Source organism: Battus philenor, unplaced genomic scaffold (assembly GCF_028537555.1).
Source record: "Battus philenor isolate CCGP_79_NKW_IND1 unplaced genomic scaffold, ilBatPhil1.0.hap1 SCAF_19, whole genome shotgun sequence".
Lineage (NCBI taxonomy): Eukaryota > Metazoa > Arthropoda > Insecta > Lepidoptera > Papilionidae > Battus > Battus philenor.
In genome coordinates, this window is record NW_027181681.1 from 12,433,896 (window position 1) to 12,446,847 (window position 12,952).

Genomic DNA, 12,952 nt, shown 5'->3' on the forward strand with positions numbered 1-12,952 from the left:
GGCTAAGATTTTCTTTGTTGGCATTCATCTGTGGCGAAATAATCACAGTTGTCAAAATGCTTTCTTTCGCTTATCTGTCAATCCATCGGTCTACGCATGCGCAAAAACTAAGGACGCGCGGCGTATGATTTGTAGGCGGCTGTCAAAACCGCGTCTCGCGCCGAAAAATATTATGAAATATACAAAATGGCGGACAGCATCAAGTGACATTTGTGTTATTGTTTGCGAATTTGTATTAAATCTTTAGCGCTGTGATGGTATATGGAATTAAAGACTATCTTATTTCAATTTCGAATCAATGTTTAATATTTACAAATGTGTTTGTTTATTTAATGGAATCAGGCGTTACCTTGACTCTGTGCTGGGCACTAATCGGTGTAACATAATTCCTGAAGATGCCCCGTGGAGGGGTGAAACACGTGTTGAGTGGTTTAACGGTGGCAGTTGTGTAATTCGCATTTTTTGCCGCATACGCATTTATCAACGGGCTGGCGGGCAGTGCACTTTGTTGCACGACTACCACTGCATGTGCGGAAGTGGCTAAATATTGGTCCTTTTCTTATATAGTGTTGTTGATTGTGAATTTTTTTATTAAATCTTTAGTGCTGTGACGGTATATGGAATTTAAGACTATCTTATATCAATTTCGAATCAATGTTTAATATTTACAAATGAGCGGTGAAAGTTTTATATAAAAAATATTTTATTCGCATGACAAATAATTTATTACGGCGTTGGTGTATCTGAAGTTGTAGGTGGATGACCTTTAAAATAAACTGTGTCTATCTTTCATCCAAGCGTTTTAATTTTTGTGCACCAGCTCGCTAGGTGTTGTCTCTAACATTGCCTACCTATCCTGTTAAACTCCATTACACATTAAAGTGAATAGTTAATACTGCTTTTATAAAGAAAGCTGGTTATGTGTGAGCTTTTTATAGAAGTGAGTGGTAGTCGTAGACAACGAATTTGATTATAGATGGACGGATGTGTATACACATACATATACACATACATGCACGCACGCACACACGCATGCACGCACGCACGTACGTTCACACACGCACACACATGCAGTCGTCATTCCAGAACCATTTATTCTGTGCGTCTGCTGTTTATTGGGGCCGAAAGGTTCTTGATTGGTGACTACATATTACATATATTTTTTCTTTCATACTTCATGATCTTTTATTCTCTCTTCTGTCATCCGTCACAAATTTTATCACTCTTTTATTTTTATTAAGTATTTTTTTAATTGTTATTATTATTTTCACATAAGTACTATTATTATTATTATTTTTACGCTTATTATTCAGACTTATTCTAGCCTTTATCGAATAAAGTTTTATAAATTATGAATATGATATTCAATTTGTACTGGATTTCTATATGTAACAACTTTATATAAAACTTTTCATTATAGGCCCCTCATTTGGTAGACTGACGACTTAGTTAAAATCACGAGAAATCGCCGGATGGAAGGCCTATTCCTTGCAATGGACGAAAATCGCTTAAAAAGAATTAAGTTATAATATTATCATATCAAACAAGTTATTTGACAAGAGGATATATATATATTTAAACTGTCTTCAATCCGATTTCATTCACAAAGGATTTAATTGATTTGAAACTGACTTTAATTGGCATTTACCAGCATCTAAATGCTAAACCATTCATGTTATTATCAAAGTTGAACAGTAAATCACAGAATACGAACCGTGTTATATTAGCACTCATGTAATATATACGTCGCTAGCGGAATTTCTATATGAATCTATTTTATATATATGTAGTATATAATTGTTTAACATATACAACAAATAAGTACTGTGATGTGGAAAAACGTTTATTGAATAATTAACATAATTTGTACCCGGAAAATGAATAATGCGCCTACGAGCGGTTGCGCATCGAATCCTAGTTCAAATCCGACTCCCCGAGAACTGCAACGGCCGCGGGCGCATGTGCTGCGTCTTGGCTACATGCCAAGGCGCAAGCAAGAGCGCGTATAGTGCACGCCGTGCGAGCGAGCGAGACGAGCAAACGGTTGAGCGTTGTGACGACGTCCGCGGGAACTTTCACATATGGCGGCTTTTTATGTAGCAATATTATTACAGTGCATGTTTTATAGTTTTATTGCTAAAGGCGCTATATATAGGATGATTGGATGTATATGAAATATAATTATTATATCCAATGGAAATATCACGCGGCGTAAACTATACGTTCATAAACCTTCCTCGTGAAGCCTTTAAAACATGCATCGGTCCATTTTGAAATGTTATTGTTGTAGCCAATTATATCATATTTCATGTTTACTTCAATTAAAAAAAAAGGTTCTACAGGCTGGTTGGTTATAGGCTTTAAAAAAGTGAATGTATAGAAATGAGTTGTCAATTAATATATGGAATACCATTTACATTACCATAAGGCTCACGGTCATTTAGAGAACAATGTAGAAGAAAATACTTGGAGTTTCGCTACGATCGAATTAGAAACAAGGAGATCCGCAAAAGAACAAAGATCACAGACGTATATATTAGACATCGAAAATGTGATCAACGAGAATTTTTATCTCAGAGTCGGATTTCAAAGAGATTGAAGATTTCAGACACCAGGTGTAGCAGATCTTGAATTGCTGTGTTATGTGTCAAATTAAAAATCGGAACAAAAAAGTAGTTTTGATAAGTCAAATATAAAAAAAAATCAAAAGCCGTCCCCGGAATAATGTATCATAGCTATTGAATTCATTGTTTTTTAATCTGAGTTAAGAGAAACAAACATGTTTTATATATATATATATACTAGCTGATCGCGCAAATGTTGCTTTGCAAAAAAAAAAAGTTATTAATTAACAAATAAAAATTAAGGGTTGATCGTAGAGGGGTGAAAATTTAGGGTTATATCTATTTTTGTATGGTGTATCATAAAAAAATAAAAACAAAAAAATTTGTATAAAAAAAAATTAAAAAAATTAGGGGTGGATCACCCTTATCACTTAGGGGTATGGAAAATAGATAGTAGCCGATTCTCAGACATACTGAATACGCATATAAAATTTGGTAAAAATCGGTCAAGCCGTTTCGGAGGAGTACGGTAACTAACATTGTGACATGGAAATTTTATGTATTAAATATGTGTATATAAATTATTTTTAATCTTTTAAATTTTAGTTCCCAATACCCTGTGGATGTGTGATATTTAAATGTAATTATTTATATATTTATTTGTATATTTAATCACGTAACAACAATGTAAAATAAATATTGTAAAAATAGCGCAAACAGCATTATTAAAAAGCATATTGTCAACAGTATTATGTAAGTAACAATTATTTATAATACCGTTGTAGCGCGGTGCTGCATATAATTAATAATGCTATCTGGACAGAATATTCATGAAGTCTTTCGGCATCGCACTGTTATAATTTTTTTAGCAGCGTTATTTTTAAAGCTTTTTTTTGGTGTTCTTTTTGATAACACCACTGGCCTTTTGATAGAAATTTTCAATGTTATTTTGTTCGGATAACTTTGTTATTAATTCGTCGTGCAACAAAGTGCACCGATTAGTGATAAACACAGAGATGTGACTCTGTGTTTGGCACTAATCGTTGTAACATAATTCATGAAGATGCCCCGTGGAGGGGTGAAACACGTGTTGAGTGATTTAACGGTGGCAGTTGTGTAATTCATTGTTTGCCGCATACGCATTTATCAGCGGGCTGGCCGGCGGTGCACTTTGTTGCACGACTACCACTGTATGTGCGGAAGTGGCTATATATCAGTCCTTTCTTTACTTAGGATGGACTTCCGAAAAATAACGCCTGATTCCATTAAAAAAGGTGACCACGTAATATTCGTGATACTAATATTTATATCACTGTTCGAACATTTCAATTTCCGAATAGATATAATATAAATCGGTACATCGTTCTATTTTCACGGCTTATATGTGTGATCAGGGTCACATTTGAGGCGTGGAGAAATTTCGAGACGTAATTTATAGGTATGAATAATGCAGAGCGAAGAAAAACGTTCGCTTCGACACTTTGTGCGACAACGATTCCTTGTAAAATATTCTTTATTTATGAATTTGGAATAAAGTTGAGGAATATTTAAAATACAACAAATAATAATACACTTGTAACTGAATTTTAACTAACCCTTCTCGTGTCTGTGTGTACGCATATATAATGAAGTTCCACAAGATATCTTACACCTTTCATTTTTACTTTATGGTTAGTTTTCCTTTTGTTCTTTTATTTTTTTTCCTCTGTTTGTTTTTCTTTCTGAGACAAGCGCTATCGAAATCAGTTTGGTGTTTTTAATTATTATTGTATTATATCTATAACATGTATGATACCGTAATATGTATTACACCTTATTTATTATAAGTATATATGTTTTATACATATGTATGTTTGTACATGTATGTTTTGTACACGTTAACTACCCATTATTTATACAAATTTTACCTTTGGATACTACGGTTGTCTGTAAGAGATTGTCAATATGAATTGTAATTACACAATATGTAAAAAGAGTACCTTTTAGTATTTAATAATTTTATTTACGTGTACGGTAATTTCATGTAAAAGGTAAGAGAGGAATTAAAAAGGAAATAAAAACAGAAGAGAGGAATTTGTAGGTCAATTTCAAACAGAAATATTTAAATATGTTACATCTATTTTCAAGCACCCCAATATAAAGTGATTACTCTCAAATATATGAGATAAGTTTGTGTTTGAATGCAATAGGTTGTCAACATTTGGCGGTTACATTTTGTATATGTATATCAAACGATACTTAAATTTCAATATCTTTATTATCATTATGCTATTTATTGTTTCAGAAACTATTTTAACTATTTCTGTAGAAACCACTATATACTAATTGAATGTAAATGAACTAGGCTTATTTATACATCTTTTTTTGTATTCTAACTTAAATTGGATATGTTAAAGGCTACTTTGAATTCATGACAACGCACACAGAACATATATCAGGGCTAATGAAGCTGTTACTACAGACACGCAGGGTCAGAGGGCACTCAAACCGATCGATCTGGGATCCGCCAAAGGGAGAAATGTCGGAAGTACCTCGTTAACTGTTTCGTGAGGTTTCATTTGGATTGTATGTTTAGTTTTGGATTATATACATTTTAACACGTTCACTGCGGCTTGAGGTCGATTCAGCCTCATGGTAGACTTTGCACTGGTGCGGCGCGTAAAACTCGTGTTTTCTCTCTAGTGCGGCGGCTGTTTACACTCAACCGTATGAGGTATGACAAAGACAAATATAGCTTTCTTTATGTCTGCGAAGCATTGACTCAATATTGTAAAAAAATATTGATGAACATGAGGCAGAAAAGGCCTCAACCGCACTACTAGGAAATTCAGCTTGAGGCTGATTCGACCTCAGCCGCACCAGCTGAAAGTTCTTCAAAATTGGGCCCGCAGTGAACGTGTTAAATCAACACGAAATTATTATATATACAACTAGATAATGATATATAGTAATGGTAGATCTAAAAAAAGGGAATTGGAGAAATTTTTGGGAGAACCCTATGGTACGCAGTGGGCTACTATCAGCTGATATAATAATGAAACGACGGTATCGTGAACCGATGTTGATTTAGAACAGAGGTCCCCAAACTTTTTTGTGTCGTAGACCCCTTGCCATGTTTTTCCGTAATGAGTAAACCCCCTACTTACCTGATATTAATTTCCTGTAAATTTCTAACTGTAGTGAAGTTTAGTGTTAAAAGCTTAAAGTAAAAACACATGTTAATTTATACATTTATTAATTGAATTTAAATTAAAACTACTCAAAATAAAATTTTGTATCTGTTATGTAAAATATACGTAACTATAAATAAACCTAAAATAAACTATAAATATAATAACATAAGCAATAATTTTTTTAATTAATAGGTACTTTTATAAATAATGTAAATGTTTTAATATTATAAGATAGTATGATGTAAGTAAATAGGTACTATCAGTGTACTCGTATGTGTTGAGATCCACTATCGTGGACCCCCGTTTTCATTTCATGGCCCCCCAAATTTTTTTTCGCTGACGTAGACCTTTTGCAGGTTGTCATAGACCCCTAGGGGACGATATAAACCACTTTGGGAATCACTGATTTAGAATAATAGACTGTTGGTTGACACTTGATAGAGACTTTTTCTATTTAGTTCTACAGAACAAAGCTTCACATAAATAGTAAAGACTTCTTTGAGTGTTCTCTTTCATGGAAATCTTGAGTAAAAGGCAAAAGATTTATACGTTTTGAAGAAAAACCAGAGTATAATTGATAGAGACAAAACTAAGGTTATCCCATCATTGTATGGTTCCTTGGTTTTTCCGGAATTGGGTTTATATTACCATCGTTTCAGCTGAAGGATTCCCACAGCTAGAAATAGAATTACCTGTATATTTCTAAAAGGACAGACGGCCTATTATGTATTTCTTAAAGTAAAGCTGAACAAGTGTGTGATCCAAATATTTACGGAACACTGTGGGTTTTCGGAGTAACGATACAAGTCTAGATTCAAGGAGTGTCGTGTGTTCACCCAGCGGTGGACTAGACCGTGGTTCGGTCATGAGCCAGAGCTGAGTGTAGAAACGAATTAGGAAGATCGAAGTGACAGTATCGCCTTCCAAATGCGGGAGGTTGTATGTCGCCACCACGTTGTCGGAGGATGGATTCGGCGTGATCGCTACAAGTAAGGAGTTGAGGCACTAAGTCACCGCCGTTGAAGCTACGGTAATGTGCAAAAGCGTTCTAACAGTTTCAACAAAAGGCATTCAAGAAGACCGTAGGGTTTTAGCTGGTAAGAGTCTGGCATAGCCCTTTCTTTGCCCCCACAGGTAGGGGTATCCCATGCAGAATTTCCTACGAGAAAAAAAAGATAAGATTGCATGTCGCCACATTTTATACGAGAATAGGAATATATCTTTTGAATACCTGGCATTTAAATTCTTAGTCTAAGCCTAATCTCTTTCTTGGGTTAAAACCGCTTCGCTCTGACTCCGAGGTCAGGATGTTAAAGAGGATTCAAGAAGACAGCATCGCTTCCATCATATATGACCATTAATGTCGCACAATATTTCTAGAATTTATCAAAAAAGTAGTACAATATACAATAGAGAAGAATAAGACTCAGAAATAAGTCAAAAAGGGTCGAGAAAGATCCCAAGCCAGTCATGAATAAAGTCAATATAGATTTAATAAATAAGATAAGATAATAAAATAGCTGTAATTGTATTAAAATAAATATTCTAAAGAAATAAGAATTGCAGCGAATAGTAAATAAAATCGGAAATTAGGCTAGAACTGTAATAATGTAATATATTGTGATAATGTAGCAAACTGTGGTCTGGTCTAGAAACGAAGATGATGGAAGAAAGAAAGGAGATTATTTGAATGTGAAAGAATAGAGATTGTGAAGGACAGAAGAAAATTGTCTGATAAGAGATTGTGAAGAATGAAAATACAATGTGAAATAAAAGAATAAAATTAAAAAATAGTTTACCTGAGCTGTAACGTCTTTGTCCCAAACATGGCTCAGGAGAACGAGAAGTCCTCAAAGAGAGGGATCCCCCCCAAAAGGTGGTTAAATAATTAAAAAACTTAGATCTGCTTAGCTGGACTGATATACTAGGAAATCTTTTTTATCAAGCTTAAATTTAATCATTTGCATAAGTTAGATATTCCGGTGGTACAGTCGGCATAAAAATATCGAAGTACAGTCAGAGTAAAAATATCGATGCACCGTTAGCAAAGAGCGGCGACGCCGTTCCGAGCTTTCATTTCCGGCGACGATGGTACGGAATCGGGACGTTAAATAGAAAATACAACTCTCAGCTTTCGACGGCCATTTTTCTATGTTGTATTCTTATAGACAAACAATGTTTGACGTTTTTTCGTTTATACTGAAACAGATATGGTTTAACTTTTTTAAATACTGAGTTATACTATACGATTTTCTGTTTTATGGAATCAGGCGTTACCTTGCGAAAGTCCATCCTTAGTAAGAAAAGGACCAATATTTAGCCACTACCGTACATACAGTGGCAGTCGTGTAACAAAATAACTCCTGAAGATGCCCCGTGGAGGGGTGAAACACGTGTTGAGTGATTTGACAGTGGCAGTTGTGTGATTCGCATTGTTTGCCGCATACGCATTTATAAGCGGGCTGGCGGGCGGTGCACTTTATTGCACGACTGCCGCTGCATGTGCGGAAGGGGCTAAATATTGGTCCTTCTCTTACATACGATTTTCTTGCCACATTCTTCTTGTGAATTATATGGGGTGTTTGGTTGCAAGGGTAAACGTATATCATACACCAATGATTTAAGAATTTAAAATTTAAAATAGGAAATAGTTTAAGAGACTCAGTAAACACAGTGACATGTAGAAAAGCAAGCAAAAAGTAAGTAATATTAATTGTAAGTGTAAAAACAAAGGACGCTAATGTCTATGGGACGATATAAAACAAAATTTGCTGTCAATTGAATTTGAATGGTTTCAAAAATAATAAATAATGTAATGTGAAAATAAAGTAAGTGTTTTTTCTTAATTATAAATAATTATTATTATCTGTCTGTTCCTGCAGACTTCGTACAACCAGAAGTTATTGACCTGTAAAATTTCAGTAAAAAAAATATATATTTCAAAGTGACCCCTTTACACAAGGTGATTGGATATACATTCAACTCCTAAAGATATTAAACATGTAAACAATCATCCTGTACATTATTATAGCGATGTATATAATGTTGGCACTATATATTAGCTTCCAAAAAGCTAGGTATTCTGGAGAAGGTTCTGCAGTATTTTACACCAGGACAGCTCGTTAGCTTGTATGTGGCACAAGACCATCCTGTACATTATTATAGCGATGTATATAATGTTAGCACTATATATTAGCTTCCAAAAAGCTAGATATTCTGGAGAAGGTTCTGCATTATTTTACACCAGTACAGCTCGTTAGCCTGTATGTGGCACAAGACCTGTCACCATAGATGGTTTCCATGATGGTTCAGTGAAGTACCAGCTCCAAGTTTTGGACTTTGGAGAAGCTGATTGGTAACGCTGCTTTGGTGAGCGCTTAGTTTTTAATCTTAGAGCCTTAGTTTTTAATCTTAGTTCCCTGTTTACTAGTATTCTACAGATTTACGTCGGACAACAAGATAAACGGATCCACGACATCCGTTCCTGGTTGAAATATAGTTCCATCAGCCAAGCAGTGGACCAACCTATCGGCGTCATTGAGTCCAATTATAAATCAAGAGTATTCATGACAAAAGCGAATGGGTTTCTTCTGGAGCATATAGCATAGACCTTGTAATCCGTTAATATCAGGCGAGACAGATGTCAAATGCTTTGCTTATAGGCAAGTTAGGTTAAAAAAAAGCTTTATAAAATCTAAATTTTTATTTCGGCTCTATAAAATTAGTAATTACTTTTAATGGAATCAGGCGTTACCTCGCGAAAGTCCATCATAAGTAAGATAAGGACCAATATTTAGCCACTTCCGTACATGCAGTGGTAGTCGTGCAACAAAGCGCTCCGCCAGCCAGCCCGCTGATAAATGTGTATGCGGTAAACAATGCGAATCACACAACCGCCACCGCCACACCACTTAACACGTGCTTCACCCCTCCACGGGGCATCCTAAGGAGCCACGCTTAATTACTTAGTAATTACTTTGTTACCAACTATATATGCTTTTACAGTAAAAATTATTGTAGAATATTAGCATAAGAATACGATAAAAATATAAAGTTTATCAAATAAAAATTATATAGAATATAGGATAAGCATTTGACCTCTGTTTCGCCTGATGTTAAGTGTTGACGAGATCGTTGATGCTACATGTTAGCCTTCTCCTTTTTATTCTTCCTTTCAGTCAATGGACGCCAACTGCGAGGCCTAGGTCTTTCGCAAAAGATCGCTCTGTCAGAATCCAGTGACTTCCGGTGACCTGAACTATAATGTCAGTTCACCTATTGAGGAGCCTAATAATGCTGCGTCTACCGGCTTGGACTCTCGACTCCACAACTTTTCGGAGCGATGTGCCACCCTGCAATGGCCTATCATTGCCACTGCCACTGCCACTGCCACTACCACTGCTACTGCCACTGCCACTGCCACTGCCACTGCCACTGCCACTGCCACTGCCACTACCACTGCCACTGCCACAGACGAGCAACTCTTCGAGCTGCACGATCTTTGTTATTCTTCAAATCTCTTTTCTGATTCGATCTCGCAGCGAAACTCCGACCATACATCTCTCTATTCCTCTCTTGGTGACCATGTGCCTACTTATGGTTTCAAGTAGTCAAATTACCCATACATTCACTCTTTTAAATGTTTCACCTATAACTAATAAGCCTGTAGATTTTTTTTAATTCGAGTAAACTTGTAATATGATATATTTGGCTTCAACAAAAACATTACAAAATGAACCGATGATATTTGAGAGGCTTCACGAGAAAGGTTTATATGAACGTATAGTTTACGCCACGTGATATTTTCATTGGATATAATAATTAAATTTCACTGGAATTTTGTGACAATTAAAAGAAGAAATGTATTCATTTTGCTCTGGTAACTTTTGGAAATTAATTAAAAATTGAAATAATAAATTTAAATTGTAGAGATTGTATATCAAAAATCCTATAACTAGGTTATTATTTACCAATATAAAATCTATGTAAATAATATAGAGATATTATTTAAATGTCTAATAGATAAAAAAAAAATAATTAGGAAAAATGTAGATGATAATAAATGTAACCAATTTAAAAGCCTGTCGCTCGGCCACACTTCCCAATACAGAACAGTGTGAACTTATGCAAAAAGTAATTCTGGCAGCGGTGGGATTCGAACCCACGCCTCCGAAGAGACTGGTGCCTTAAACCAGCGCCTTGGACCGCTCGGCCACGCTACCCAATACAGAACAGTGTGAACTTACGCAAAAAGTAATTCTGGCAGCGGTGGGATTCGAACCCACGCCTCCGAAGAGACTGGTGCCTTAAACCAGCGCCTTGGACCGCTCGGCCACGCTACCCTCTACAGAATAGTGTGAACTTACGCAAAAAGTAATTCTGGCAGCGGTGGGATTCGAACCCACGCCTCCGAAGAGACTGGTGCCTTAAACCAGCGCCTTGGACCGCTCGGCCACGCTACCCAATACAGAACAGTGTGAACTTACGCAAAAAGTAATTCTGGCAGCGGTGGGATTCGAACCCACGCCTCCGAAGAGACTGGTGCCTTAAACCAGCGCCTTGGACCGCTCGGCCACGCTACCCAATACAGAACAGTGTGAACTTACGCAAAAAGTAATTCTGGCAGCGGTGGGATTCGAACCCACGCCTCCGAAGAGACTGGTGCCTTAAACCAGCGCCTTAGACCGCTCGGCCACGCTACCCAATACAGAACAGTGTAAACTTACGCAAAAAGTAATTCTGTCAGCGGTGGGATTCGAACCCACGCCTCCGAAGAGACTGGTGCTTTAAACCAGCGCCTTGGACCGCTCGGCTACACTACCCAATACAGAACAGTGTGAACTTACGCAAAAAGTAATTCTGGCAGCGGTGGGATTCGAACCCACGCCTCCGAAGAGACTGGTGCCTTAAACCAGCGCCTTGGACCGCTCGGCCACGCTACCCTCTACAGAATAGTGTGAACTTACGCAAAAAGTAATTCTGGCAGCGGTGGGATTCGAACCCACGCCTCCGAAGAGACTGGTGCCTTAAACCAGCGCCTTGGACCGCTCGGCCACGCTACCCTCTACAGAATAGTGTGAACTTACGCAAAAAGTAATTCTGGCAGCGGTGGGATTCGAACCCACGCCTCCGAAGAGACTGGTGCCTTAAACCAGCGCCTTGGACCGCTCGGCCACGCTACCCAATACAGAACAGTGTGAACTTACGCAAAAAGTAATTCTGGCAGCGGTGGGATTCGAACCCACGCCTCCGAAGAGACTGGTGCCTTAAACCAGCGCCTTAGACCGCTCGGCCACGCTACCCAATACAGAACAGTGTAAACTTACGCAAAAAGTAATTCTGTCAGCGGTGGGATTCGAACCCACGCCTCCGAAGAGACTGGTGCTTTAAACCAGCGCCTTGGACCGCTCGGCTACACTACCCAATACAGAACAGTGTGAACTTACGCAAAAAGTAATTCTGGCAGCGGTGGGATTCGAACCCACGCCTCCGAAGAGACTGATTCCCCCAAGGTTTTTCACCATGACCGGTATTGCGCTACCCGTATCCAAAGACTTTCTGCGACCTTCTACTAATCGTTGGTCCTCCTGGTATGGGCACGTGGTAATCAAGATCCTATTCTGTTTTTACTTTGGTTTATTTGCTCAAGTATATGGCACAAGATGTACGTATGTGTAATAAAATTCCACATACGATTTTAGAACACAGATTTCAAAGCAATATTAAAATATAATTTAAATAAACGTATATTATTGTATCCAAGAAACATATACTGACGTTAATCCGTGAAATTAAATGTTGTCGATGCTCATTAAGGAAGCTAATTATTATCAACTCTTTATAAAACTATATTTGTAAAGAGCAACTGTTGAGTTTCTCGCCGGCTTAGAACTGCCTTCCGAATCGGTGGTAGCTTCCTGTAGGGACAACAATGTTGACGTTTTATGTTCATTGAATATTCGAAAGTGTTTCTAATAGCCTATTCAAGTTAAAAAAATATTTTATTCACGTCAGTCGATAGACGTTCAGTGCAAGATATAGGCCTCATAAAAATCGTCACAATCATATTGTTTAACACTGTTATTATCAAATAAGTAATGTAATAGTATCTAAGTTGTTCAACCATCCGATCGCTTTGTTAGTACAAGGTTATTATGCTGAAGTATTAAACAAACTTTGATAGCGTACGTCCAGACGGCATTCGGTTGTAAATTG

The 12,952-nt window shown here is 37.1% G+C and overlaps 12 non-coding genes across 12 annotated transcripts; all 12 read right to left on the reverse strand.

Annotated features, from left to right (window-relative positions):
• Nucleotides 1-6,193: 6,193 nt before the first annotated feature.
• LOC137921823 (U5 spliceosomal RNA) lies at nt 6,194-6,309 on the reverse strand. The gene has a single exon (XR_011107497.1). It is a non-coding gene; the product is annotated as a U5 spliceosomal RNA (small nuclear RNA).
• Nucleotides 6,310-10,877: 4,568 nt separating this feature from the next.
• Nucleotides 10,878-10,959, reverse strand: TRNAL-AAG (transfer RNA leucine (anticodon AAG)). The gene has a single exon. It is a non-coding gene; the product is annotated as a tRNA-Leu (tRNA).
• A 38-nt stretch (nt 10,960-10,997) lies between these two features.
• Nucleotides 10,998-11,079, reverse strand: TRNAL-AAG (transfer RNA leucine (anticodon AAG)). Its single transcript has one exon. It is a non-coding gene; the product is annotated as a tRNA-Leu (tRNA).
• Nucleotides 11,080-11,117: 38 nt separating this feature from the next.
• On the reverse strand, nt 11,118-11,199 carry TRNAL-AAG (transfer RNA leucine (anticodon AAG)). Its single transcript has one exon. It is a non-coding gene; the product is annotated as a tRNA-Leu (tRNA).
• A 38-nt stretch (nt 11,200-11,237) lies between these two features.
• TRNAL-AAG (transfer RNA leucine (anticodon AAG)) lies at nt 11,238-11,319 on the reverse strand. Its single transcript has one exon. It is a non-coding gene; the product is annotated as a tRNA-Leu (tRNA).
• A 38-nt stretch (nt 11,320-11,357) lies between these two features.
• TRNAL-AAG (transfer RNA leucine (anticodon AAG)) lies at nt 11,358-11,439 on the reverse strand. The gene has a single exon. It is a non-coding gene; the product is annotated as a tRNA-Leu (tRNA).
• A 38-nt stretch (nt 11,440-11,477) lies between these two features.
• Nucleotides 11,478-11,559, reverse strand: TRNAF-AAA (transfer RNA phenylalanine (anticodon AAA)). The gene has a single exon. It is a non-coding gene; the product is annotated as a tRNA-Phe (tRNA).
• Nucleotides 11,560-11,597: 38 nt separating this feature from the next.
• Nucleotides 11,598-11,679, reverse strand: TRNAL-AAG (transfer RNA leucine (anticodon AAG)). Its single transcript has one exon. It is a non-coding gene; the product is annotated as a tRNA-Leu (tRNA).
• A 38-nt stretch (nt 11,680-11,717) lies between these two features.
• Nucleotides 11,718-11,799, reverse strand: TRNAL-AAG (transfer RNA leucine (anticodon AAG)). Its single transcript has one exon. It is a non-coding gene; the product is annotated as a tRNA-Leu (tRNA).
• Nucleotides 11,800-11,837: 38 nt separating this feature from the next.
• Nucleotides 11,838-11,919, reverse strand: TRNAL-AAG (transfer RNA leucine (anticodon AAG)). Its single transcript has one exon. It is a non-coding gene; the product is annotated as a tRNA-Leu (tRNA).
• A 38-nt stretch (nt 11,920-11,957) lies between these two features.
• TRNAL-AAG (transfer RNA leucine (anticodon AAG)) lies at nt 11,958-12,039 on the reverse strand. Its single transcript has one exon. It is a non-coding gene; the product is annotated as a tRNA-Leu (tRNA).
• A 38-nt stretch (nt 12,040-12,077) lies between these two features.
• On the reverse strand, nt 12,078-12,159 carry TRNAF-AAA (transfer RNA phenylalanine (anticodon AAA)). The gene has a single exon. It is a non-coding gene; the product is annotated as a tRNA-Phe (tRNA).
• Between the last annotated feature and the right edge of the window lie 793 nt (nt 12,160-12,952).